This window comes from Marmota monax, unplaced genomic scaffold (genome assembly GCF_021218885.2).
Source record: "Marmota monax isolate L192 unplaced genomic scaffold, Marmota_monax_Labrador192_F-V1.1 WCK01_AAM20220418_F8-fsc00020, whole genome shotgun sequence".
NCBI lineage: Eukaryota > Metazoa > Chordata > Mammalia > Rodentia > Sciuridae > Marmota > Marmota monax.
In genome coordinates this window covers 7,267,191-7,290,786 of record NW_026692912.1, presented here as the reverse complement: position 1 = coordinate 7,290,786, position 23,596 = coordinate 7,267,191, and the positions used below count along the sequence as shown (strand labels likewise).

General features: G+C 39.3%; 1 protein-coding gene across 1 annotated transcript in view; it reads left to right on the top strand.

Moving 5' to 3' along the window:
* The window catches only part of Zfp37 (ZFP37 zinc finger protein), a 46,606-nt gene that overhangs the window by 22,163 nt on the left and 847 nt on the right, over positions 1-23,596 (top strand). The window lies entirely within an intron of this gene.

Sequence of the window (23,596 nt, the reverse complement as noted above, 5' to 3'; positions counted from 1 at the left end):
AGCCACAAGTAATGATCCAGAAACTTCTACGTGTAAAATCTGCCCTGGGCTATGGGGGGAGGGAAGAAGGGGATTCAGATGAAGTTGCTGCCTTCACCTTTCCCCATTTCTGCCCTTACACCTTGACCTTTTGTCCACCAAGATATTTCTAGTTCCTGAACTCTACAGGTTGTTTTATGCTCTTGTTCTGCTGAGGCTTCCCCTTCTCTACCTTATTTTCTGACAAACTCCCAGTCCTTTTCAAAAACTCAGTTTTGGAAATCATGTCCTATCCTAAGCCTTCTGAGCCCTCTACAAACATCCCCACCATGACCACAGAGCCACCCAGCCCCTGAAATTAGCCCCCTCTCCGCACTAATCATAACCAAGTCAGGTCACTGATCACACTGTACTGCCACTATCCAACACTGAGCTCCTCCCCTACATTACCAAGCATGGCATTAATAAATGTGTGTGGATTTAAGGTAAGGAATGAATGAACTTAACTTATAAAGAGTCAATGGACACAAATGTTTTTCTAACAACAACAATGAAAAGCCGAGTCCAACTCATTCCTGCCTTGAGTCTCTCTCAGACACTCCATTTAGGCTGCTATGACAAAATACAGTAGTATCTCCTGTATCCCACAGAAGACACATTCCAAGACCCCTATGGGAAGCTTATTGATTTTTCTATACTTATATACCTATGATAAAGCTTAATTTATAAATTCGGTTTCATAAGAAATTAGCAACGACAATTAACAAAATAGAAAAATTTTAACAATATACTATAAGTTACTTAAAACTGATGAACTGATTATTTCTGGAATTTTCATCTGATATTGTTCGTTTTGCAGTTGACCAAGGGTTACTAAAAATTTAAAAAGTGAAACTGGGTACCAGGGGATAAATGTTCCATACAGTGGGTAGCTTATAAACAATAGAAATTTGTTTTTCACAGTTCTGGAGGCTGGGAAGTTTATGATCAAGGTGCCAGCAAATTGGTGTCTGCTGAGGGCCTTTTTTTCTGATTCTTCCTGTATCCTCACTAACCTGAAGGAATAGTCTATCTTGGACCTCTCTTAGAAGAGTACTAATCCCATTCACAAGACTTCATGACCTAGTCACCTCCCTACCCTTGTAATGGATGTGGAAAGGCCTTTAAATGTATTTTAGCCCTTACTCAACATTATAGAACTCAGACTGGAAAGAAACCATATGAGTATACTGAGTGTGGGAAAGGCTTCAGTCATAGCATGCACCTTACTGAACATCAGGGAATTCATTCTGGAGAGAAATACTACCAGCATTGGAAAGTTTTTTTGGCCACAGCACATCACTAATTTGATATCAGAGAACTCATATAGGAGAGAAACCTTATGAATGTAGTAAATGTGGGAAAGTCTTCAGCCATGCCCCAGCCTTTACTCAACATCAGAGAATCCACACCAAAGAGAAACCCTATGAATGTAATGAATGTAGAAAGGCCAGGGTGCACACCTCACTAAACACCAGAGAACTCATCTGGGAGAGAAAGTATGTTTGTAAAGAATTTGGAAAAACCTTCAGCCAAAGTACACACCTTACTGAACTTCTGAAAACTCATTCTGGTGAGAAACCCTAACAATATACAGAATGCCATAAACTATTTTCCTATAGAACATCACTAATTTGATATCAGAGGACTCACAGAAGAGAATTCCTATTGATATAATGAATATGGGAAATCCTTCAACTTAAGCTCTGCCCTTACTTAACATAAACATAAACATACACATGCACATACACAAACACATGCAGAGGAGAAACTCTATCATTGTAGCAATTTTGGTGATGTTTTATGTCATAGTAAATCTTTTTTTTAATTGATTTTATTTTTTTTAAATACATGACAGTGGAATGCATTACAATTCTTATTACACATATAGAGCACAATTTTCATATCTTTTTATATAAAGTATGTTCACGCCAATTCATGTCTTTATAAATGTACTTCGTGGTGTTTTTTTTTCATTACAATTCTTATCTCTGTTTGTATATAAAGTATGTTGACACCCAATTCGTGTCTTCATACATGTACTTTGGATAATGATGTCATAGTACATCTTTAATTCAAGATAAGAGAACTCATTTCAGAAATAAAAACTTATCAGAGTCATGAGTGTGGGAAATTCTGCAGTCATTATTTGAGCACTCACAGTGCAAAAACCCCTGGGATTGTTATGTGAGAAAATTTTTAGGCAATATAGTCATTTTACTCAATATTATACTGTTTAAACTGAGAAGAAACACTGTTCCTATAACTAATTTAAAAAAAAATGTGTCATTGTTGAGAGGAAATGTTAAAATGGACCTAGTCATCCCAAACTGAGGTTTTTTTAAAAGATAGTTAATAATTATTTTCAGAGATAATTTGCTACAAATGTATGTATTTGTTTGTAATAAAAGCCCTTTTTTGCCTTCAATATTTTTGTTAAAGTGGTGCTAATAATTTAAGCGTATTGGTTAATATTAACATGTCTTTTGATCTTATTTAATAGAACAATGATGGGTTACCAGTCAAGTTTTCCCTCCAGAATTTATTATATTAAGAAGTTATTTTACACTGAAATGTGGAGCATCTAACAAATGAATTGCAAAGTATTAGATGATGTATGAGATTTGAAGATGGGCTGAAATCCCATCTAGGTTCAAAGATAGGCAAGCTACTTGGGGAGTCCATTCTCTTGCCTTTTCCCAGTGGAAGAGTAAAGTGTTTTGGGCACTATCAACATTATAATTAAAAACCATCTTGAAGATAAATATCCTGTAATGACTGAGGTCTTTTTAAATATTGATATAAAGAAATAATATTTTGGAAACAATTATCCAGTCACCTGCCTGATCCTTAAATAATTTCATGTTCTCTTAAGTTCTACACAGAGAAGGTTTTTTAAAATGAAATTATTGAAACATCTGTCTACCCATCTTTTGATAATCGAATTGTTTCCTTTGATTTGTCCTAAATGCAGTGGAATTCTATGTAAAATTTAGGTCAGAGAAACTGCATTCAAGTATATTGTATAATGAAGCAGTAATACTGTTATATTATTTTTAAAATCTTTGAAGAATGCAGGAAGAACCAAATTCTGATTAGGAAATTAATTAACATTAAGACAAATAATATAATTATCTTTTCTTTCACAGAATTACTAAAACAGGATTTTAGTTTTGTTTTTTACAATATTATAATTTATACTGATCCTCTTTGTATATAAACTTTTGTATATAAAGATAAACTTTTTGTATATAAATATAATTATATTCATGGTATTTTTACTACAGGTTAAAAGTAGGTGCTAGAAACAACTATTCGTAAGATTAAGTTAAAGAAACTTGTAAACTGATAGAAATATATAAAATATAAGAAGTCATACTATGATGAATGAAACATGTACATTCATCAAAACCAGATTTAGTTTATCCTCATTTGAATCTTCAGAATAGCTTTGAAGTGGAAAAAAAGTAATATATTTTTCTCACCCATTACATGATTCATGGGTGATATTCTATAATGAAAAACAAATTAACAGGAGGAGAGCATAACAAATATATTTAATTAAGATGTTATGTGGCACACGTGATTTTAGAAATGAAGATCCAAGATGCAAGAAAAATTGTGTGCATTCATGCCTAAGTTTGATGAAGAGTAGACACTACTGCAGAGGTATGATTTGGTAAAAAGTAACTAGACCTAATGAAAATAAACTGGGGAAACTTAATAGACCTATCTGTGTGACAATCTTCCCTCTGAGTTTAGGGGAGGACCCTTGTCACATAAGGATGGTCAAGGTAAGAGGTTGAGGGAAGGCAGAAGATTGAGAATAATGTTTCTGCCTCTGTGATTTTTCAGCTTCCTTCAGGTTAAAAACTCATATGACAAGGTGTCATATGTTGAGGTATGGTGTTCAAAGTTCCAATATCTTCATAATTATGTTTGCATATCTAGTGTATTTTTAAGATACACAGAAATGTGATCTTAAATAACTGAATTCCTATGTGTAATAAAAGCTTTTGAAGTATGAGAAATTAGTGCAATGATGAAAATTGTTTGTGTGTATATATATGTTTGTGTGTGTGTGTATAATATATATATATATATACATATATATTTCCTTTTTAGCAATTCTCATATTATTTTGCAGCATTAAAGAAACATATAGTTTGAGTAGCAAAATTGACAAAGAGTAGACATAGACAAAGAATGCTTTATTCTACAGAGATACTATGCATTATTTCCTAATATTCATGAATGTTTTTAGTGAATTATGTAGAATGCTACAAAGAAAATCACAACAAATTTTCAGCAAGAAATATTTAAGCTATTCTCTTATTTTTTTCACCACAAGGCAATAAAAGTAGAAATGAACAATTAAAAGCAGCCCTCCAACATCACGTAGGAATTGAAAAATAATGTTCTGAGTATTTTTGAAGTTAAAGACTAAATCCAACAAAGAAAAAAATGCAATGATTAGAAAAAATAAAGCTAGAACAAAAATTGAGTATTCAATTTTAAAAAGATAATAAGAAGAATATAAACCAAAAGGAATACATTAATAAAGATAAAAACATACAATAATGAATAGATACAAACAGAAATTTAATAAATCAATCAAAAATTTCTAGCAAGTAGGAACAAGGGGATATGTGTGTGTGTGGGGGGTAGGCATATGGAAAGGAATATGAATATAGATTGAAAGGAACTTACATTTTCCAAATTGATCATTAGCAAATCAAATTAACAGTTCAGTAAAATTAGCAGTAAGGTTTAGCTTAGGCCTTCTAGAGTTGTTCAAAAGTAAAAAATTACATTAATAAAGAAAAGTACTAGGTACTCTAAAAGCATTTGATAAAATTCTTCATGGAAATTTCTGGTATCTTGATCTTGGACTTCCAAGTCTCCACAACTGTGAGAAAACACTCCTGTTTATTATAAATCATCCATTCTCAGGTATTCTGTTATAGCAGCACAAAATGCAGTAAGGCTGGCAAATGACTAGGCTGGTTGGACGGAGACAGGAAAGGATTAAGATGAGGACATTGCAGATAAGGAATTCAGCAAGAGACATTTAGTTGGATCCATGGGATTGTGCACAGATGAAAACCTTTATGTTTTACAAAGAATCCCCTGGGGAATAAAGCAATAACCAGGTGGAGAACATGACTCACCTAGTAAATGTCAGTCAGGCTCTGTGTTTGGCACCCAGTGCTTGTTAATTGGGCTCATAAATTGGAAAACCATGATTACCGGGATGGAGATATTAAATGGGCCCACAGTCTGGTCTCCTCACTAAGACTGATTGAGCTGATGTTTTTGAATGCCCAAAGCCTCAGCAGCATAGGCTAACTCTATGCCTCTATGTGGTAACATCCTATGGAGATCATCCCTCCACACAGCTGGTGGCAAGTTGATTACAATAGGCACTTTCCACCCAGGGAGAGGGGATGATTTTTCTTTACTGGAATTGGTTCCTACCCTGGATATGGGGTCACTTTCACTGTTTGCAGCGACTCTGGCTGCATCACTAATTGAGGACTTACTGAGTACAGAATTTTGTGCATGTGGGAACCTGAAACCCATTTTCAGCCCAAGGTGCTCATTTTGTGGTAAAGGATGTGTGAAATTGGATATATGAACACGACACCCTCTCCTAACATACCATATCACCTAAAAGCTGCCATTCTAATCAAATTTTGAATTAAGACCTTTTGGCCAAGGCCCCAGTTAGCAATGATGCTCTTCAGGGATAAGGTGCTGTTTACCACCCACATCCTGCACAGGTCATGGAAATGGGGTTCCCCTCTGATGGGATGGGCTGGTTGAGAAATGAAAGCTAAGAAAAATAGAACAGTGAAATAACCACAAACCACAGAGAGGAGTTTCAAAGCAGGGTCAAGGGAGGCAAGCTGACCAGACAGGTCCAACTTCTAACCAACAAAGGAGCCTGTGTTTGCTTTATTTATATTGGAAAACATCAAGACCTGGATAGGAAGTTCTTCACCAAACAGGATAAAGGTGGGGGCAGGTAGGCTGCTCGGTTCCTGACGGGTTATGCCCATCTCTGATGCTGCTGCGTGGGACCTTTCTAGCAGAGAGGAGGGGAAGGTCACGTGCATTGGGTGGTCTGTCTCTGTGGGAGTGCCCCAGAGTCCCAGTGCCAGACGTATTCCCTGGATGACTGCACATTTCATGCATTTCACGGATGTCTTCCCACAGCTGTTGCCTAAGTTGTGGTGCCTACATTGAAGCTCTGCCCAGTAGATTGTTCTGTTTCTGACAGCTGTCCTACACAGGTCCAGAGCAAGCTTCACCCCATCTCACCCAGAGTCCTTTCATACATACTTAGGTTGTGCTGGATTAAGGGTTCTGTTTCCTGGAACAGGGGTTACACTGAACATGACGCTGTGGTTACCACCTGGTCTCTGACTCCCTTGTGTCAATAGGTCAACAGTCAACATCTACTGATGAGTAGATGCCATTTATCAGATTAAGGAAGTTTGTTCCACCACTAGTTAGCTGAGAAATTTCATATTAAATGTCCTCAAAGGCTTTTTCTACATCAATTGAAATAATTGATGTATAGAGTTTTGCCTTTATTGCATTAATGTAGTGAATTACATTGATTTTCAAATATTAAGGCAGCCTTGTGTTTCTAGCTTAAGCTCCACTTGGTTGTAATACATTATCTTTTAGTAACTGCTGGGTTTGACTTGTCATTATTAAGAATTTTTGCATCTATATTCATGAGGAATATTGACCTGTGAATTTTATTTTTTGCAACATGATTATAGGTTTTATTAATAGGGTTATTCTGGCTTCATAAAAATATTTAAGGCTTGTTCCTCCTCACTTTTTTTTTATTGTGAGACAAAGTTTGTGTATGATCGGTGCAGTCTTTTCCTTGAATGTTTGTTAGAGTTTACTAATGGGGTTTTCTTTGTTGAATGGGTTTTTATGGAAAATTTAAATTACTTAATAGATTTAAGACTATTTAGATTTTGTTTATTACTGTGAAAGATTTTAAAATTCTATTTTCAAGGAATTTGCCCATTGCATAGAAGAGGTTGAATTCATTGACATGAAGATGATATAATATTCTCTGTTTTAGTCAGCACTGCTGTGATTAAAGGATCTGACCAGAACAATTTTAGGGAAGAAAAAGTTTATTTGAGGACTCACAGTTTCGGAGGTCTTAGTTCGTAGTCAGCCAGCTGCATTCTTCGGGGCTCAAAGTGAGGCTGACTTGGCAAAAGAGTATGAGAGAGGGAAGCAGTTTACATGATGATCAGGAAGTAGAGAGAGACTCCACTGGCCAGATACAAATATATATCCCCAAGCCACGCCTCAATTTCCACCTCCTCCAGCCACACCCCACCACCTCAGTCACCACTCAGTTAATCTCTGTCAGGGAATTCATTCACTGATTGGATTAAGACTCTTCTAACCCAATCATTTCTCCTCTGAACCTTCTTAGTTTGTCTTACACATGAGTTTTTGGGGGACACCACCTCTAAACCATAACATTCTCTTATCTTTCTAATGTCTGCAAGGACCACAAAGATTCACCCCCCACGGCCCTTTCCTTTATGATGTAGGTTTTCTGTGACTGCTCTCTTTTTTATGTGATCTGCCTAACTAGGAATTTATTCATTTTGTTGACATTGGAAAGAATGAACTTTTGACTTTATTTTTTTCCCCTGTTTATTTTTCACTTCATCGATTGCTGTTTTATCATCACTATATCCTCTCTCTGTTTAATGTCTGATTTTCACATTTGTTATTATGTAAAATAAGAGTTAGTACTTTTTACTTAAACATAAGATGCCTTTCAGAAAAATTACTGTCCAACCATAGCAGTGGACACAGGAGAGAGAATTTGATCATCACTAGAGCTACAACATCTAGTGACTATAAAGGGAACACCCCTAAGTAAACCACTGCCACCTTTTTGTGAGGAAAGTTTATTTTAGTTCTGAAGCAGAGTGTCCTTCAGGTCCTCCAATATTTTCTGAAATATCATTTTTCCTTGCTTTTCATGGTAGGAAGCCCTTGAACTCCATCTTCACATGGTTCAAAAACAACCATGATGGCATCTTTGTTGAATTCTTTTTTTCTCTCAAGCTATATTGGAGCAATTTAAGGAAACATCATCTTTACCATCAGAAGACAAATCAGTATACTGAATTCCTCCTTGATTCTTGAAATATGCTTGTCCTTCTTTTGTTTTTTGGGAACAATACAATCTCCTGTTTTGTTTCTGGTTGTTTGTTTGTTTGTTTTACTTCTACCTGAAGCAGAGGTGCTTGCCTGCTAACTTTGCCTTCAGCACTAAGAGGAGGAAGAAGGGCCAGGCTAGGAGGGTTCAAGGGTTGCTTAGGGCGCTTCCTCAACCTTACTCCTCTTCTCCAAGGAAAATGGTCCAGATTGAAAAGATTCACATTGGTAGAAACCACCACTTTGTGGGGTTTGAAAAAAGAACTATCATCCTGGCTTGTGCCACTCTTAACGCTGCAGTGGGCCACCAAAGCAAGAGTTCCCCTGCACCATGCGCTCCCTGCCAGAAAGGATGTGCCAGAGCCTGCACTTCAACACCGAGGGCTCAAGGGGGCCAAGGAAAGGGTGGGAGATGTGTTGTTGACCCTGCCTCTTCTATTTATTTGGGGCTTACTTTGGTTTTCTTTTCCAAGCTTCATGAGGTGAAATGTTGTCAATGATTTGAGACTTTTTTCATATTTTAAATATTTAAAGTGACAAAATTTCCTCTACATGTAATTTATCCCACAGATTTTGATATGGTATCTTCATTGTCATTTAAGTAAGTTGAATTTTTTCTTCTAATTTTCTAATTTCTCTTTACCCAGGCTCTAGATGGTCCATTTCCAGCTCCAGGCAGAGTGAGGATGAGGTTTGTGTCCACTCCTGGTGGGCTTCCTCTCAGCTCCTGGGGCCCTCACTTTTCTATAACCCTGCATTATGTGCTTAGCTCCTGAGGAAATGCTCTTTGCAAGAGAGAGAGATGGAGGAGCAAGGGCATGTGTAGGTGTGCCACATACACCCCCCCCCCCCACACACACACACACGCCACTTTTCAAAAGCCAAGCCCAGGTTTGTCCCCTTGCAGTGACACCCTGCTCTCTTCTGGTAGAGAACAGTGTGTCCCTTTCTCTTTCTTTGCTTGGGTCTGGTGTCCCTTTCACTTTCTTTCATGGTGTCTGTTCAGCTCCTGCACAGGTGTCTTGGCTGGTCTCTCTGGCCTGCTGCCAGAGCTTAGTAAGGCGTGAGTGAGGCAAAAAGGAGGAAAAGAGGAAGCAGGTGGCTGCCTTGCATGAAAGTCCGACAAAGAGCCTCAGCTCCCATCTCCCCAAAGCCAGCAGTGACCTCACTTTCAAGGGCTCCGTCTCTGCCTAGCAGCCCCCAGCCTTCTATCTCTGCTTTCCAGGGCCCTGCCTTTGGGGAAACTGTTGATTTGCCCTGGTAATAGAGAAGTTTTTGCCAGAAAGATCTCTGCTAACCTGGTGGGTGGATGAGGGAATCACCATTTAGACTCTAAGGAGTTTCCATTACGTGAAAGGAAATTAAGAAATTAATTCAATTGCCAACTCCAAAATCTAGGAGAGAATCAATATAAAACAAAAGAAGGAAATTCAAAACAGCAGATGTGGATGATATGTAAAATATAAATCAAAACCCTAATTTGGGCAGGGGTAAGCAGTTACTTAGATAGAGCTTAGACCTCTCAGAAAGGAAAAGGAAGTCAGCTCAAGAGCGCTGCCAGGCCGAGGTTTGCAAGTCGCAGCAGGAGGAACTGGACAAACTTCGACAGCTCTTGAAAAAGGCCCGAGTGTCCACAGACCAAGCAGCTGCAGAGCAGGTAGTGGGAAGCAGAAGCACTGGGAAAGAAAAGGAAGGTGTGAGGACACGAAGAAAAGCTCTTAGTTTCTTCCCTATTCTCTAGGATGACACTTTTTAAAAAACATTTATTTTTTTAGTTGGACACAATAGTTTTATTTTGTTTATTTTTATGTGATGCTGAAGAGTGAACCCAAGGCTTTGAACATGGTAAGCATGTGCTCTACCGCTGAGCCACAATTCCAGCCCATCTCTAGGATGACACTTCTCACAATTGATATTCTCACTTTGAAGAAAGGTGGAAAAAGATAATCCAAATATCTGCAAGAAAGCCAGGTTCAAATGGAGAATGTTCTTTCCTTTTTATTTTTTATTTTTATTTTTTGTACCAGGGATTGAATCCATGGGTGCTTAACCATTGAGCCACATCCCCAACCCTTTAGATTTTTTCAATTTGAGACAGGGTCTCTCTAAATTACTTAGGGCCTAAATTTGCTGAGTCTGGCTTTGAACTTGCATCCTTGAGATTACAGGTGATCAGCACTGCACCTGGCCTTGTTTCCAGACTATGGTCACTCGTACTTGGCTTAGAATAAGCTATTTTCTTATTTCCCTTCAAACAGAATTATTTTCTCTGTACACTTCTATCCAGAAGCTCCTGAACTGAACTGATATCCGATCCACTCGATCCACTTCAAAGAACCCATGCCAGGCCAGTCACAGTGGCACAAGCCTGTGATCCCAGCAACTCCAACTCTCAAGTCAGGAGGATCATAAGTTTGAGGCCAGTCTGGGTAACTTGGTGAGAACCTCTCAAAAAAAAAAGTTAGGGATGTAGCTCAATGGTAGAGCACCCCTGGGTTTAGTGCAAGGAAAAAAATCCCAGGATTTACCAAAGTTTGCAGATACTCCCAAGAGGAGACAAAAGTGTCTCCTCAGTCACTTCCAATCATCTCAGCAGCAAATACCCTCCAATCATTGGCTCTCACCATAACACCCACAGACTCACAATCCCCAAACCTCTCAAGTCCCCAGTTTCTGGACTAAGGATGTGGTTCAGTGGCAAAGTGTTTGCCCAGCAGGTGTGAGGCCCTCGGAAGGATCCCTAGCACCATAAAAACAAAATTCCTGATTTCTGACAAGGATGCCCCACACCACACACATCCCCATCACCTTGTTCACAGGCTGTGCATCACCCTGACCCTGTTTCTGGGACGCCATCACCTCTCCTGCCCCAGCACCGTCTCAGCCTAACCAGGCTCCAAATGCAAGTGGCACTGTGACCACCCAAGGGACACTTTGGATACCTCCTACTGGATGCCACATCAACTGTGCATGCCTCCTTAGCAGCCTGCTGACTGGCGGGGCTGCAGTTTGACCTCTGCCCACCAGGTCCCTGGCTTGTCCTTGTCACAGGGCTCTCAGGGCACAGCCACCTTGGGGATGGGATCTGCCGTTCTGATGGCACCAACTCTCTTCACAGCACCTCCACTTCCAGGCCAGACTGTGCTTCTCCCCAACCAAACTGCAAGATGGGGACAATGATTGGAGGAGAGAAAAGACTAGGTCCCCCGCCCCCGGGAATAGTCTGGTTTCGACCACGTACGGGAGAGTGCTGTATTAACAAATATGCCCTAATTATTTTCAGTATGCAATTTTCTGAGATATATAGGTATTTTCCTCTTTTGAGAAAAGTTAGTAAAATGTTCAATAAGAGAATGATTCAAAAGAGTTGTAAAAATATAACCAATGGCTATTCAGTGCCCTGCAGTAATTTCTTCTGTCTCTAGTGTAAGGTAGGCTACCTGTGTGTCTCCAATGTCACCATGGGAGTGAATCTTGTTTTATTCCCACACTGCTTTTGGCTAGTTCTTGAGGGGAAGGTGGAAGGATTTTTTAAATTGTTATTTTAAAAGATACCACCACCACCAAAACAAAACCTTTGGTGTGAATCAGCTAAAGCAGGATTTTTGACCTGCCACATAGTGTCTTACCATCCCTTTATTCATTATTTGCCATGTGTCCATTTAGGGCCTGCTTTTGCCAGGCACTGTTCTGGACATTAAGGACACAGCAAGAAACCAGCATGAAAAATGCCTGTACTGAGAGAGACAGAGGAAAATCAAGTAACTAAAAATATAATAGAATGGCAGGGACTATGTGCTATAAAGAAAGATAAAGCAGAACTGGAGAGTGACTTTGGGGTCAACCAGTCTTACAAAAATATAGGAGAAAAGTGTTTTAGGTGGAGGGAATAGAAATTGCTAAGGTAATGATGTGAAATGAACTTTAGATGTTCATTTAAGTGGAACAGAAAAAGGGCCAGTAAAAGAGAGAGCCAGCCACTACACTGAGATCCCCTCTCACTCCAGTTAGAATGGCACTTATCAAGAATACAAGTAACAATAAACGTTGGCAAAGATGTGGGGGAAAAGGTAGACTCATCCGTTGCTGGTGGGACTGAAAATTGGTGCAACCACTCTGGAAAGCAGTATGGAGATTCCTCAGAAAAATTGAAATGGAACCACCATTTGACCCAGCTATCCCATTCCTTGTCATATGCCCAAATGACTTAAAATCAGCCTACTATAGTGATACAGCCACATCAATCTTTATAGCAGCTCAATTCACAATAACTAAGCTATGGAACCCACCTAGGTGCCCTCCAACAGATGAATAGATAAAGAAAATGTGATATATACAACACAGTGGAATAATACTCAGCCATAAAGAAGAATGTAATTATAGTATTTGCCAGTAAATAGATGGAGCTGGAGACTATTATGCTAAGTAAAATAAACCAATCCCCCTAAAACCAAAGACCGAATGTTCTATCTGATATGTGGATGCTAACACACAAGGGGTAGGGGATGGAAGTTCACTGGATTAGACAAAGGGGAATGAAAGGAAGAGAGGAGGTATGAGAATAGGAAAGACAGTAGAATGAATCAGACATAACTTTCTTATGTTCATATATGAATACATGGCCAGTATAATGCCACATTGTATACAACCACAAGAATGGGAAGTTATTCTCCATGTATATGTGACATGTCAAAATACATTCTACTGTCATGTATAACTAAAAAGAACCAAAAAAGTTAAAAAATAAAATGAAAGAAACAAGAGAAAGGGAGAGGGAGAGGGAGAGGGGGAGGCGGAGAGAGCGCGTGGCTAGGACTGAGGTTGCACTTGGGAAAGTGAGTATGGTTAAGCGACTGGGCTGGTTCCTAGGAGTGATGGGAAGACACTGGAGAGTTTGAGCAATGGAGTCAAGTGATATCACTCATTTCCATTTGTAGAAGCTTGCCCTGGAAGTTGTAGAGAAAATAGGTCTCACCTGGGAATGAAAATCAATGAAATGGATTCAAGTCAATAGCCGTTGGTACATTTCTGAATTTTTTTCAAAGTGAAAGCATTTTCTATTTTTTAAAAGGACCATAACGTGTGCCAGTTCGGTACTCGGCCGAGACTCTCCAGCTAGTTGCAAATTATAATGAACCACGCTATTTTTCTGACCACAGAATCCTCACAGTGCGCAGAGTAGAAAGGCATTCATCCTGCAGAGCAAGTGGCCACAGAGTGGTTGTCGGATGCAGCGCAGTCCTCTTGCTGGCCACTAGGTGGAGACCCTGCTCCTTGCCCACTTTGCAGCCTCAGTTTGGTCATCCAAACAATGACCTTCCTCTGCCAACTTGCTGATCCACACATGGACAGTTACAGAGATCTTGGGAAGACAGCTGCATCTGTCGCCTGTAGGAACAGGTCTACCCTGTAATCACCAAGATACTAAATCAAATTAATCTTTTTCAGTACTGATTTTTTTTTTAATGTTTCAGCAGCTTTGGCTCACCCCTCTTCCTTCAAATTTTGATGAATTACCCACATGCAATTAAGCTGAAGGTGACAGTCATTTAACACGAAATGTCCTCTAAATTGGCATTTCTCTTTGTCCAAAACTTTTAAAATAAGTGCATATTAATTATACAAAACTGTATATACAAAACCTGTCTATACAAAACTTCTTATTTAGTTGTATAATGCTAAGTTTGTAAGTAGTGTATTTGAAGAAAGGTAGGTTTTATAAAGTGTGTTTTTCAAATCCATTTCATATAGTCTATTCAAAAACTGTTTCAGTTGATTTTGCATCTAAATAAAACTGCAGTGTTAACGTCAAAACTGATAGTTACTATGGAAAAATTAACTATCATAAAAACAGAAAATTAACTATCAAATTCATAATGCAATACAAATCCTGCATTGATGTGTATTAAGGGAATTAAGAAGGGAAAAGGAGAGGCTGAAGTTGCAGCTCGGTGGTAAAACACTGTGTGAGAATTTTTTTCTGATTAAAACCTTTATAGGGTCATGTACAAAAGATCTAGATAAGTGATGTAAGAAATTTAAATAATTGGAGAAGAGATTTATGTGTGGCTAAATTTGTTATAAATATATAAAACAATCAGTTGAAAAGATTTGAGACTTTTCCCTAAGAAAAAATATTGGTGTGCTAATATAAACCAAAAATATACCCATGCATTGAGATGATAAAAACTTCTTAAAACATTAATCTACTGTCATTCCAATAGAATAATTACTTATGTCCAATAAGTTTTATTATTTAAAAAGGACTGATTTTTAAAAATTAAGAGTCATAAATTTTTTATTAGATGGAAAATACTTTCAAGTATCACCTTAAGTTCCAATTTTGAAGCTTCTTTTTGAAAACTAAATTTGGTTGGTTTAAAAACAATAATTATGATGATTATTACTAATTCTTATATGTCAATTATCTGTTTCCTAAATATATAATTTTCTATTATTACATAAATGTATTATAGAACTTATATGGTACTTTCTACACTGGAAAGTAAACAGCTATATTTTTTAAAAAGACAATTAAGAGATACTAACTTATTTAAAGGGTAACATAAGATATAAAAATATTTTAAGACTTTCTCTCAAGAAGGGATTAAAAATTCTCTTAATTTGTTCATTTCATATTCTAGATATAACATTAAAATGGATCAACTAGTTTATGCTAACTCAAAAAATTGCATACCAAAGTTTATAGACTGATATTCAAATGAATAACTGAAATTAATTTCAAGATTAAAACACTAACCTAACTTTAGCCCAAGACCCATTATTACAGGAATTAAGAGACATACATAAAAATCCCATAGAATTCTACTGTCCAGTTAACCGCTATTGGCATCTAATATATGGCCTTCCAGACTGATTTCTATACACATACATATACATATTTTATATAAAAATGAAATCATGTTTACTGGGAGGCTTAACCCTCCAACATTGACTGTGGGGAGCTTAGGGGTTTGGAGGAACCACTCCAGGGATGGATTTATTTACTACCTTGAATAAAAAGTGTCTACTTTATTGCACAGAATAGTGTTTATTGCACAACAATAGCTTTTATAGCATGGATGTGCTAATTTACATATAACAGAAAGGCCAGGGGTAATACATTCATATCATTTGATGGAAGTCAGGACACCAAGAGTCCAGAAACTGCCACGTAACCCAACAGGGATATAACTTCTTGTCAAAGGAACAAGGAAATTACGTTTGTTAGTGTTCTGACAGCACTTCGCCCTAAAACATAATATTCCATGTTAGGACTTCCCTGTTGCACGATGAACAAGATAAACATTCCTCCATGTGGGCTTAAGGTTAGGCCCTACAGCACATGTTGATATTTTCTAAATTTGTAAAATCATTATACATTGTACATTATTATTTGAGGTGATCTTACTACCTTAAATAAAGTTATTATTCATAACTATATCGATATGCATAAAGATTATTTTGACATAAGTCCCCGGAGATGTCATTTCTGGGTCGATGCCATATCAAATTCTAAATAATTCATTAGCTCACTGTCCTCAACAATACTACTGACTTACTTTTACCCTTCAATATTTGAGGTACTGGTTCCCCAAGCTTAGATCAACATTAGATTTAATGATAATAACAATTTTTCCTAGATTGGTGAATAAAAGGCTATTCATTCTTCTATTTCATTTATTATTATTAATAATAGATGAAATGTTTTTCCTATGCTCATTAAACATAGGTATTTTTAATTCTAAAAAGGTGTCTCTTTATACCCTCCATGTCCTTGGTAGAGGCCACCTCTCCTAAGTTAAAACTCTGCCTCTCTCCTCATTCCAAGTTAAGATAATCATACAAGTTCATTTAAAGTTAGTATCAAAATATAAATTTTTATATGCAACTTATTATATTTTCCATTACATGATTCCTTTAACATCAAAATCAAATCATACATTTGATAAAAATTAAGCTTTTATTTCCTATAATTATTTTACAACCCAATAATATTGCCTTGTCATGCCTAATGAATAATTCTTGCCGAGTTTCCCGGCCAACTAACGATAATAAATCTCTTCTTATTATTAAAATACTTTTACTATACTAGACTATTATATGCAGCTTGAGGCTAATGATACTCTAACTTATATCAAGTTTTTCTTCAATTTTAATAAATAAAAAGGGGGAAAAACAGGACCATACATGCCCATGATAAATCTCACAAAAATATTTTAAACAATTTCTTTATATTTTGATACTAAGACCTTACTGCTGGTGTACATCTGGTATAATACATTAAATCAGATTGCAAAAGATAGAATCTAAACCTGTCATCATGGAAACCGCTGAAAAACCTGACACAGGAAGGTAAAATCCAACCACAATGTTACAGCCATGCAGGCTTCATGAGCTGTCAGGTGAGGAAATCTATGGAAAGACTTCTCTGGACTCAGTACCCCAGGCCCCCTTTAATGCACCTTACAATGTGGACTGGAGAATCCAACCCAATATTTATTAATGATACTCATATGACGGATGATCTTACAGATACTCACATTACACCTCCATGTGACTGGATTTCATCGTTCTAGCTACAGTAGGAACCTAACTGTATGTTGGTCTCATCATGATCAGACTGGCTATTTAAAGGTTCCTTTTGAGGAAAGGTCAACTTGGGAAGGACCTAGACCAGCCAATCATACTGGTCCTTAGAATTTAAGACTCTATGTATATATCCGGACAGATGTTAAAAGAGAATGATTATTGAAATACAACTTTCCCATACAAGCCAGTTATTGCCACAGAATATCCACCAATATTTTACTGTCCTCATCAATCTATAATAAAATTTGGCATGTTTCCTAGATGAATGACCTATACAAAGGCTTTGCCAGTGCAACATAAAATCCTGAGAGGTGATAGATATGTTTTAGATTGACCATCAAAAAATTGATAAAAGACAGTCACATCAAGATGCCACTTCCTATAGAAAGTCCAAAGCCAGGAGGACTTGGTGTGAAAGCACTGCCACTGAATGCTTCACTTCTACTTCTTAAAAGAAACTTGCAATCAACCACATTGAATTTGGATTCTTAACTTAGCAAAAGATCTAAGAAACTAAAAGTATGATTGAGTTATCTAAAACTATTTTCACAATACAAAAATAAAATTAGATATGCTATCATTTTGACTCTAAAAATCCATATGGTGTAAATGACTCCTTATTGTTTGGGGATTATTTACAGCCATATGATAAAGTTCAAATTTAGCCTGGCAACCTGATCGATGCTACTTTAAAAAGGCCAATAACTCACATTTGCATTTATAAATGTCATTTCTTATTTAATGATAATTTGGTTTCTACATAATTATTGTATTCTTTCAAGCTTATGTCTGTCTCCATATTGACTATATTTGTGGACATAAGCCATTCTCTCATCTTGCTATGACTCCTGAAAGTTTCATTGATAATATCTTAACCTTCAGCAAAGGCAATAACCAAAAAGATATTTGGTGCTTAATTGCAGCCTCAGATTTTCTACATTATACAGATAGTCCTATGCCTGACTTTGTAGGCAGGAATTGCAAAGAGGGTTCTTGCAATGGCTTTTGTGCCTGTGTTCAATCTTCTTATGCTTTATACTGGATATGTAAGAGTTAAGAAAAGGGGCAGGTGTTGGGAGTTTCGCTAAGAACTCCCCGGGCCTTTCAGACATGGTGGTGGGCAAATTGCCAGTGGGCAGATAGTTGTTTTGAAAATTTTCTTATTGGTCCTCCCGTCTTCCGTGCTCATCAGCAGTTCGTGCCCACCGTGAATCTTATGCAGGGTGGACGTGCATGCACCATAGGTGATGACCTGACCTTTACTGTGATTGGCTCTGGGAGCTTCCTGGTTTAAGATAACTGACTCTCACTTTCTATATAAGCTAGCACCAGCTTGCAATAAAGCGCTTCATCTTTGTCACTGCTATCTGTGTGTGTGCATTTTAATCTCCGACGATGAACCTTGGCCTTTCATTGGTGCCGAAACCAGGGAGGGGAAATTCCTCATTCTGAGGACCCCCTCCCTCAAGGTTTGCCGTCCTCGTTCACCTTTTTGAGCGCTGCTACATTCCACCCAACACCGGCTCTCCAATAGGTAACTCCTTCTGATCAACAACCGGTGAGTCCCCCTCCCCCTCTTTGGGAATCCATCTCCAAATGGTTATATGCAAAGGCTTTGGCTGTGAACGTCCATCAAGGCCCTTGACGCCTAGTTTGGAGGAGAGAACGCACCCCACCACAACTTTCACAGTTACGGTGGACTCTCTGGATGCCCATTTCATGGTTGATGAGCTATAAGGGACAGAAGAATAGGCACTCTCTGGCTCTCTTTATCTAAATTTTCCTTCTCCTCTCCTGGGAAAAACCCTGATGTCAGGCGGCCTGTGACTCCTGGCCTTAAGGTCTCGCTGGTTGGACTCATTTGCCCTCCCAGCCCCAACTCTCTCGAGTCTCTTTGGTTGACTTCTCCTTTCAGGGACGCCTGAAGGAAACTCAACCAAAATCTGTTCCAGTCCAGGCCATTCACCTCTTTTCTTCCTGTCAAGAGTCATCATGGGAGCCTCTTCTTCCCTCCCTGCTGATTCCCCTCTCAAATGCCTCCTGGCTAATCTTAACCGGTTGTCCCTCATTCCTGACATTAAACCCAAACTCCTCATCAAATTCAGTACACAAAATTGGCCATATTACCAATTAGATAACCAAAACCGATGGCCCCCAGAGGGGTCTCTAGATCCTCAAATTCTTCATGACCTTTTTAACTTCTACGAGCGTTCAAAAAAGTGGAAGGAGAGCCCCCTATGTGGAGGCCTTTTCCCTCCTTCTCTCCCACCCTGAACTATGCTTCTCCAATAGACCTCACCCTCATCCTTCTGCCCCAGACTCTCTGCTGTCACTCCCACCTCAGCAACCTGATTTCTCCCCTCCAATTACTAGATCAAAAACCCAAACCTCCGCCGGTTCTCAGACCATTGCCCCCTTGCTGAGGTAGCAGGTACTGAGGTACCCCTCCACCCACTCACTCCTCTCTACTCCTGTCAGTGCCTGCACCGGGTCCCACCAGGTCCTCTTACCAGCTAACCCAAAGCTCAAACCAGCTGAGGAGAGCCCTCAGACCCCTATTCAACAGATCTGGTGAAAATAGCCTTTAAAGTTGCTTTGTCATCACTGAAAACAGGTTACTAAGAATTTAAAGTCCCTTACAGGCTTTTGGGGATACTCACTCCCATCTTCCCCTCTGCTCTACCTGTTCTACTGCTCAAGTTTTTGTTGCTAAGAAATTCCCAAACCCCTTTCCCATTATTCTTTTACATCTCTCCTTCCTCATTCTCAGATCCACCGGAGCTGCTCTCAGCCCCACCTTCCCCTCTTCCCCCTCCCTACCAGGCCCACAGAAAAGTCTTAACTGACCTTCTCCAGAAGTCTTCACCATGGCTGATTTTAGAACTTTCAGCAAAAGAATCCCTATAAAAGAGTTCAGTGTTGATAAATTTCCTCTTTTCATGTTGCCCTGTCTACTTGGCCACTGGCTGGGAAAAATCAGCACTCCAAAAGCTAGACACCCCCTTACTAGTTTTTCACAAAATATGTAAATAAGGCCTCTGGCCTTGAGCTGGGCTTTACAGTGATGGCTACATTTCTAAGATAAAGGTTACCAACTGGGCTCCATGGTAACAGTTGGCAGGGTGGAGGGGAAAAAAAAAAAACCTCTCCCCTTCTCAGATGTCCTTGAAGGGTTAACTTGCCCAGAACAGTGAAAGAAAAAGCTGCTTTTATGTGACCTTCTGCAGACTATGAACTTCTGAGTCCCTCCCCTTACATGATGTATAGAGAATCAGATATGACTACTAGCTTGAAAACGTAATTATTACTGTCCTTGATGGAGTCTGCCTGCAAACGAGATATTCTATCAAGGTCTAGATAAGGTGACGACAAATCATGCTTGCACAGGAGATGTTTTGTTGTCTTTGAGAGGACTTGCTCGTAAACAGGATGTTCTGCCAAGTGGGCTAGGAGGGCGCTGAGAAAATTTTTATCTGTTCTTAACAAAGAGCAGAGCTCAACATGCTCCAGGCCAAAAATAGATTAAGCCATTAGAAGTGGGTCACTTCTGATTAGAAAGCAAAACTTCTGTATGCTGTTCTATAACTGAACCTGTTATCAATAAGATTAATATAAATTCTATATACTGGGTACAATTTAAATGTAATATATTATCTAGTATTCATGTGACATCAAGCAACAACATATATAAACTTTATAAAATGATATTTAAAAACAAAGATCTGTTCAATAGTAAAACACTTTACCTAAGATTTATAAAGAGCCCTACCTTACCTGAGATAAGGCTGTGCCTCCCATCTTACTACATGTCAGAATGACTCCAAAGTAGGCCAGATTTTAGGTAAAGCCCAGTACTCTTAATTTAAGGTGAAACTGAATTTGCTGGATGTTTATGATAAAGATTTAAAATTAAATTAAAATGGCCAAGAAAACCAATATTTGGCTCTGGCCCTCTGAATCAATCTGAATCCAGAGAACAGGGAACTTCTCTAAAGAGCTTTGCAACTCTGGGCCACATAACTTCCTGATCAGGGAGATTAATGAGACCATTGAAGAATGAAAAGCCAATCACTACACTTGCTGTGAATAGGAGGGTCATTGAAGACAGGAGATATCCCTGATGCTTCCAAGGGAAGACACATGGTCATGCAAGACCTGGACCCATCCTAGCACAAATGGCACTAGCAGAACTAAGAAGCTGCTCTCAAGTTCCCCCACAAGCGACCCCTATGGGAACTCGGCTGAATCTTAACAATAGATAGAAACATAGTCAGTTTTGACCAGCTTGATCTTAAACACTTAACAAAAACTGTTAAGCCAAAACACAGTCATTCCTAGGAGTAATAAAAGACAAGAACAGCTAGAAAAGAGGAGACAGCAACTAGCCAACAGTCTCCATGGGGAATGTTCAGTCAAGTATAGCCTTGGCTCCTCCCTCACACTGGACCCCTATTAGTCCTCTCTATGTTTCTCCTAATAGGACCATGTATATTAAATTGCCTACAGAAGTTCCTGCAAGATCAGATACACAAATTCACCAACAAGCTGGTCAATCAACTACTTCTTTAAGACTGCCAGCCCTGATGCCCAAGATGGAGACCTACGACTCAACTCCTCTGGCTCCAGAGAATCTGTGCCCATCTAAAACCCTCTCTAACCCTTTTTTCCCAGTTTTCACAACCCCTCTTTCACTTCCTAGGAATGAGAACTACTCTCCAGCAGGTCCACTCTGCTTATTCTGTCTGCTCTACATATCCCCACAAGGAAGTATCAAACCTAAACTCCCCACACCTCAGATGAGGAGCCACCAGCCAGGCAAAGACTGGTAGATCAACTTCACTCATATGCCGCTACCTACTTACTTTGATTGATACTTTTTCAGGTTGGATAGAAGCCTCCTCTACATCCAGGGAAACTGCTGACACTGTTGCCTCCATCCTCATTGAGCAGATCATTCCCAGGTTCGAACTTCCCGCCTCCATCCAGTCAGACAACAGTCCTGCCTTCACTTCTCAGGTTGTTCAACTAGTCTCCAAAGGCCTCAATGTCACTTGGAGGCTCCACATCTCCTACCAACCCCAATCCTTGGGCTCAAACCATGCATCCGGGAAACTGATTCTGGCAACATCGGACCAGAGGACTCGCAAGAATCCACACCTACATACTCTTGCTCTCCCCACCCATCTGACCCTTTAAAAATTCATCTCTCTCGTGGTTTTGCCCATACACCCATAGTTGAGAACATATCCAAAAATATACCTTAACTTTCTGATCCTCATCCTCATCCTCACCCCAAGGGTAACGCCTTCGCCACCGTATGTCTGGAGATTCAAGGTGAGAGAAACATACACACAAAAATCATCCGGACCACTCGCTTGGCTACCGCTTCTGACTATCCCCTAACAGGGTGCTCCTCAGCCATCTATATTGTACTCTCTTCCTCTTCCTCTGAGCTCATTAAGCAAGCCAGCCGCCCTTACTTATGCTTTTTGTATGACCAAAATAAGGATTACTGCAAACAGTGGCCGGAAACTTTCGGAAGCTGCCCCTATTGGTCATTTAGAATTCATGATGCATATTCAGGATAATTAAATGAAAGAAGATTCAAATTTGAGTCTGCCTCCCACCAATGCAAGCTGACCATCCCAGACCCTGGGAACCCATGCTGGGCAGCAGGAGTAAAAGCTTCCTTTTATTGCGGTGGGTATGCTTCTACTCCCTGTGGTTCCTTATCCATTACCCAGGAATATGTTTCCATAGAGTCCCCAGTCTCTCTTGTCTCAACCAACATAAAACACTCAGAACAACAGCTGCTCGCATCCCTAGAAAGCCAATGCACTTCTGACTCTCAGGCTTCACGGATCTATACCTGGTTACAGATCAGCACTGACACATTGTCCTACCTAAACCAAACTTTCCCCACTGCAAGTCCAGCAAATTGCTTTCTGTGTGCTTCCCTAGCACAGCCCTTACTTGCTGAAGTTCCAATAAAAGTTTCCAGCGTGGATGTTTCCAGCTTGCCCAACTCATCCTACGAAAAGGATCCTATCAAACCCCTGCAGAATGTTCCTTTATAGGAACCGAGGAAAATAACCACACCATAATTCCTTGGGTTTGCCTTCTGGGATCTGCGACTCCCAATTCCCTTCTGGCAGGTGTTTGCCACCATAACCTAACCATCAACCACACCACTTATTCCCCACCGGGTCTCTTCTTCTGATGCAATGGCACTCTCACCGCCATTATACTCTCCAACATGTCTAGCCCATTTTTATTAGTCACCATAGTTCCACAACTCATTCTCTATAGCAGCTCTGAAATAAAATCCATCCTTAACCCTCTAAAACATGGAAAACAGGCTGCATTCCTTCCGTTAGTGGTAGGCATTTCATTAACGGCCTCAGCGGCAAGCACAGGGTTGTCTGGAGGAGCCTTAGGTCATTCCCTATGGGCTGTCAAGGACATTAATTCAAAACTTGAAGGAGCACTTACTTCCACAGCAGAATTTCTAACATCCTTACAAAAACCGGTCACCTCATTGGCACAAGTCACCCTTCAGAATCGAAGGGCCCTAGATTTACTCACTGCCAAAAAGGGCGGAACCTGTCTTTTCCTTAGGGAAGAGTGCTGTTATTATATCAATGAATCGGATCTTGTAGAAGACAATGTTGTTAAGCTCATTGACCTGGCAGCCACCTTAAGGACCCCAACAAGTCAAAACCTTTTCTCTTCCTTAATGTCCACTCCCCTTCTGGCATAGGTATGGCCT